The sequence below is a fragment of the Panthera uncia genome, assembly GCF_023721935.1.
Source record: "Panthera uncia isolate 11264 chromosome D3 unlocalized genomic scaffold, Puncia_PCG_1.0 HiC_scaffold_8, whole genome shotgun sequence".
In the NCBI taxonomy this organism is placed as follows: domain Eukaryota; kingdom Metazoa; phylum Chordata; class Mammalia; order Carnivora; family Felidae; genus Panthera; species Panthera uncia.
In genome coordinates this window covers 65109624-65115454 of record NW_026057586.1, presented here as the reverse complement: position 1 = coordinate 65115454, position 5831 = coordinate 65109624, and positions in this window count along the sequence as shown.

The window sequence follows — 5831 nt, the reverse complement described above, 5'->3', positions numbered from 1 at the left end:
CCTCTCCTGGGGGTCCCCGCCTCCCGCCCTTGAGCCACACCCCCACGTCGGGAGGCCCTGAGTGGCGCCCTCCCCTTGGGAGGCCCCGCCCCAGCCTAGGATCTGAGCCACCTTGCTAGGGAAAGCCCGCCCTGGACTCCGCGCCGCGTCCTCTCCCCTAGGAGGCCAGACCATTGAGAGTTCCCACATCCGATACGTTCTGCGGCCGCCTCGGCCACCCAATGGCGCCAAACGCGCTTGAAACCCTCCTTCTCAGCCTGTGGCCACACCCTCAAAGAAGACCCTGCCTTCTTGGATGCCTATTCCCAGCTTCATCTTTCCCGTAAGAGACTCCGCGCCTCCAGGGACTGGATCCGCAACCAAGTGTGCGATTTCTCCCTGAGTTTCCCCGGTCCACATGCTGGCCCTGTGGGTCCGGAGCCTGCGCGTCGGCGCCATCACACACCTGCATACCTGGGCTCTTGCGTGGTCGTTGAGCCTCACGGACTCACAGCTGAGGCCGGGAGGACGTAGAAGCCATTAAGGCTGTAATGTGGTGCCGTTCCTCGCGCGTACAGGGACGTTTAGGAGGCCATCTGGCCTCCTTCCCAGACCTATGGCGTGAGCGGGGGAAGGAGCCCCATTAAGGGCATGCCCAATTCTGTTCCTCTCCCGTCCGTCCAGTCCCACCGCCCACCCAACGTATAGGCATGCACCTCCAGCTTCCTCTTGGAACCGCTGCAGCCCCCACAGTTTCTACCCCCAGCCACCCCTTCAGGCCCTCAGTGCTGCCCTTGGGGCTGATAGCAAAACCATCTGCTTTGCTACCTCTTTAGGGCCTCCCTTCACTCATAAAAGCCTTCCCACCCTCTGCCCCTTTGCTTCCAATCCCTTCCTTCCAACATTGTAGGTGGCCTGCTAACGGAGCCCCAGATATCCTCTCTTGGGAGGGACCGGCCCTGACTGCCAGCCTTAGCACCTTCTTCCCCTTCGTTCACCCCTTGGCCCCTCCTACCTCTCATCAGGACATTCTGGCACCCCCTCAGCTGGGTCTGACTGTGGGTGGCAGCCTCTCTCAGCCTCACTCACCTGGTGCTTCATGCATCTTGGGGCATTGGATTCCCTGAACTATTTGACACTGTTGACATTTAGGGCTGAATAATCCTTTGTTGTGGGGAGGATCTGTGCATTGCAAGATGTTTATCAGCCTCCTTGACCTCTACCCACCCAATGCCTGTAGCATCCTTCCCCCAGACCTTACTAATGTTCCCTGAGGGACACCATCACCACTGCTGTACACTAAGGGAGACTTCCTGAGGCAGTCATGGTTTTTCTACCAGCTCTTGCTCTCATTGGGGCTGAAGAGAAAAAAGGGAGAGACAAAAGGGGCAGGTGAGTCAAGGCCTAGAGGCAGGAACTCAGGGATTCCTACAGCAGCTTAAAAACAACTCACAAGAGGTCAGCGTTGGCAGCTGGCCATGGTCACCAGACTACTTTTCCTTTCACAGATGATCTTCCCTCCTCCTGAAAATCCTTCAGGGGCTCACCACTGCCATCATAGCAAAGCTGCATGGCTGTGTGGCTCATCCACCATCAGCAGCCCTGCCCACACCCACCATACCTCTCTTACCCATGCTGGTCATTTCGCCAGCCCCCCCCCCCCCCATGAGCTCCAGGCCACTTGAATTCCGCTCTCCGGCACCTGTCCCTCCCCCTGCACCCCAGCCTCCCTACTACTCCTCAGGATCAGCTTGGCAGGCATGTCCCTGGCTGGGCACCGACTTGGCCACAACACCCTCTTCTTACACACGTTGCTGGTTTTAAACCTTAAAAATAGGGACACCTAGGTGGCTAGTCGGTTGAGTGTCAGACTCTCGAATTAGGCCCAGGTCATGATCCCAGGGTCTTGGCATCAAGCCCTTATGTCAGGCTCCGTGCTGAGCTTGGAGCCTGCTTAACATTCTCCCTCTCCCTCTGCTCCTCTCCCCTGCTCATGCTCTATCTAAAATAAAAAATAAATAAACCTTAAAAATAAAACTGTCCGTTAAAACAAAAATGGGTTTATTCGGGAATCTCAGAGAATTGCAAAACCATAGGCAAGTCTGGAGAACAAAGGAAAGTACTGCTCTTTTATAGAGGAAGGGGGGAATTGGGGAGGAGCTGTTATAAACAAGAAGTCCATTGGAGAAAACTGGGAGTCTGAAGTATACTGGCTCTTCATTGGCTGAGTTGTGACAGTCTCATTGGCGGTCCTGTTGCTGGAGGAAGAGAAAAACCTTTCTCCTGCTAGGGTAGTAAAGCAGCTCAAGTAGTATGGACAGGCAGGGAGCAGCTCCTCCTTTTGGGCATGAGAGCTCCCACTGCTGGCTTCCATTCTCCATTTATAAACGACTTTTCTTTTTATTAATTTTCACACTGGTGACCCTGACTGCTGAGTCCCAGCCACTTGCCATGTTCCCCCACACTGCCTCTTTAATGTGTCTTTATTGAATGAAGGAAAGAAGGAGCATGTGTGGTGTGGGAACTCAGTCTCTAGGCAGGTGGCTGTGGGTTTGAGACCTGTCCTCTGGGCCCTGCCCTGACCCCTGAATCACCTTGCTCCACATCCAGCCCTTGCCCAGCATCCGGGCTCCTACTTTCCCATGCAGACACCCCTTTGGGGCCACATTCTCTTGTGTGTTGTGCACACCAAACTTCCCAGGCTGCAGTGTTCCCCCAACAGCATCTGTACCCAGGTACCATAAGTGCACCCAGGTTCCCAGCACTCAGCCTCCACCCCAGCTTTATGTGTCAGGAGAAACAGTGCAACTGAGCAGGAGGCACAGTCCTGCCTTGTGGTCAGGTACATGTGCCAATCAATGAACCCAATGCGCCAGTCAGTGTTGCTGCCAGCAAACACGGGGCTGGAGAAGGTGGGAAGAACTGACCCTAACCCTCCCCCACCAGGAGCCAGTACTGTGCTCAGCCCATCTTGGGTATAATCTTATTGATTTTATCTGCTCCTGCCTAGTGACCTCTCTCTGATACACTCATATTAGGGGCAGGGAGAGGGGAGTACCTTGGCACCACCGGCTGTGCCACCTGTCACTGCCCTGATAATGGAGAAGACTCATATGGACTTTTGGCAACACAACTGAGCACATGAAATTCCAGGTTAGCCCACAGTCTAACGGTCCCATGCTCTCTCCCCCAACATTCATGGCAAATGCCAGGCATCTCCATCCCTGCTCTGACTCAGGAAATATCAGAGAGGAGTCTAAACCAAAACACAACTGACAAGGTCAAGGCTAGGTCCAGGCAAAGCTCACATATGAGATGGCCATTGTCTTGTGGTGGTCAATGACGGGGTCCAGCCTAGCACCAGCACCCCAGACACCCAGGACAGTCCCTGGGGTTACTCAGTCCAACCTCATGCTAGGAGGAGGATGCATTGGGTTCATCACCTCTTACAGAAAAATGTTCACTCTGTAGCCTCTGGCTCAAAAGCAAAGGATTTGAGGATGGGCAGTGAAAACAGTGGAGTGGAAAGCCCCAGGCATTAATCTCTCCACTGAATGAACAACAATTGAACTAACAATTGAACTAAATGAAACTGTCTTAGGCAACTATTTTCTGGCTCTGGAGCCTAGTAGACCGCTTGCAGCCTGCAGGGAACAGCTAGATGAAGAAGTTGGTAAATTTCAGTGAATTTTAGTCAATTTCCACCTTTCTCAGGGCATCTACCATCCCCCAATCCCTGAGCCAGGGGCAGGCAGCCTTGGGGGAGAGTGACAAGTGATCCTGGTTCATAGCAGCACTAGTCATAATAACCATAATAACTAAAAGGTAGAAGCAACCCAAGTGTCCACTGATGAACAAATGGAGAAACAAAATTGTGGCACACTCACATGGTGGAATATTATTCAACCATAAAAAGGGAATGAGGTACTAATGCATGCTACCATATGGATGAACTTAGAAAATAGTATGCTGATTGAAAGAAGCTGGACACAAAAGCCACTTGTTGGTAATTCTATTTATATGAAGTGTCCAGAATAGGCAAATCTATAGAGACAGAAAGTAGATTAGTGGTTGCTACTAATAGGTATGGACTTTGGGTATTAGATGTTCCAGAACTAGATAGTGGCGATGTTTGCTCAACATTGTGAATATATTAAAAGCCCTTCAGTTGTACCCTTGAAATAAGTGAGTTGTATAGTGTGTGAATTGTATCCCGATAAGCTGTCATGTTATAAAAAGCAAAAGGCTTACAGTTAGGGCATTTGCTTTAAGGGAGCCCATGACCTGGGGAGAGGATACGGAGGCAGGGCACACGGTGTTCGCCAAGACCGTCTGCTCACCTCCAGACTGAGGCAGGACACGGATGAGCATCGCAGTGCACAAGATCCCCAGGGAAGATAATCTACCTGTGAGTGTGCTTGCAGAGATAAGACTGGCCTGCAAGATGCCAGCCTAGTACAAACATAAATAAAACAACTGAGTTTCACAGGTGCTCGGTCAATGCTAAGAAGGCAATTCTGCTGGGAATAGCTGCTGGCACATTTTAAAAGAAGGACAGCCCCAGGGCCATCAATTCTGGTGGGAGTTTGTGTGGGGGTCTCCAGGAAGTGAGCCCAGGAGGCAAAGGGCTGGGCTTTCTGTCCTCTATCTCAGAAGACTGAGGCATATCCAAGAGGGCCAGACCTCAGTGGATTTGGTCATGTGGCAGTCACCTGGTGGTCACCTCCCGGGGTTAAGCCAGTCAGCAGGGCCAGGGACTCCTGGGGAGGAAGTACCCAGGGGACAGACCTTAGCAGGCCACCTGGCCAGGCATCTCAAGACACTTACAGACCCCCTTTTGCTGCAGTCATGTGCCATGGCTCTTCCCAGACAGCCCTCCCTCTGAATTCCTCCCGTGTCCTGTCTCCTACAGATACTTGGTGAAATATTTGTTTTCACTTCAGTCGTGAATTTGACATTGGAACTCTGTCAAAGCTATTATTTTGCCATGTGCCTCTTACCCATATTTCCTGAAATATCTATCTACCCGAATAGTCAGAATTCATTCTGATTTATTACGTTTTGCTGCTTGCTCTGTACCCATTTTTACTGATATATTTGCTCCGTCTGCTTGCAGAGGAATTCATTCACATTTGTTTAATTTGGGGCTTGTTTTCCTGTTATCAGCCTGCACCAAACACAAGCCAGTATTTGTGCCCCCATCTTGTAAATTCCCTCATCGGCACATTATCCCTTATCCACTCCATGCCAGCGTTCATGGATTCTGCTCAAGCTCTATTTAGCTAAGAGATGTTATTCATTGTTTTCAGAGCTAGTAAAACATGATTGTGTTTCCTGAAGTTAAGATTGTCTGCTAGATCCTTTGTACTACGTTTACATGAATGCAGTCACACTTTGCCACACCAGCCACTTTGTACGGTCACTTCCAATGTTTGTGTGAGAAAAGGCGCTTACAGCCTTTCCCCACCAGATTCCTTGTAAAATCAGGGGGTACTCCATATGCGCACAAGTGTGGCAATCACAACCTTCCCCTACAGGAGCTACAATTACTGCCCCATTTTGTGCAGGGGAAACAGGCTCGACAGAGGAGGAGCTACCTGCCCAAGGGTTCACAGCAGGATGTGAGGCCAAGGTGGCTGTCCCTAGAGCCTTCTTCCACCTTTTCCAATTGTCAATTGTCAAGGTCCACAGGGACCGCCACCTCCCATGGGATCCCTGGCTGGTGGTGGCTGGGGAGGTGGGAACATAGGAGCCCAGCGTAGGCACAGGCCTTGAAAGGGGGCCAAGCTGGAGGGGCCCTCAGCCCCTGGCAACAGAAGGGAAGGAAAGACGATGGATGCCTTTAACAGGAC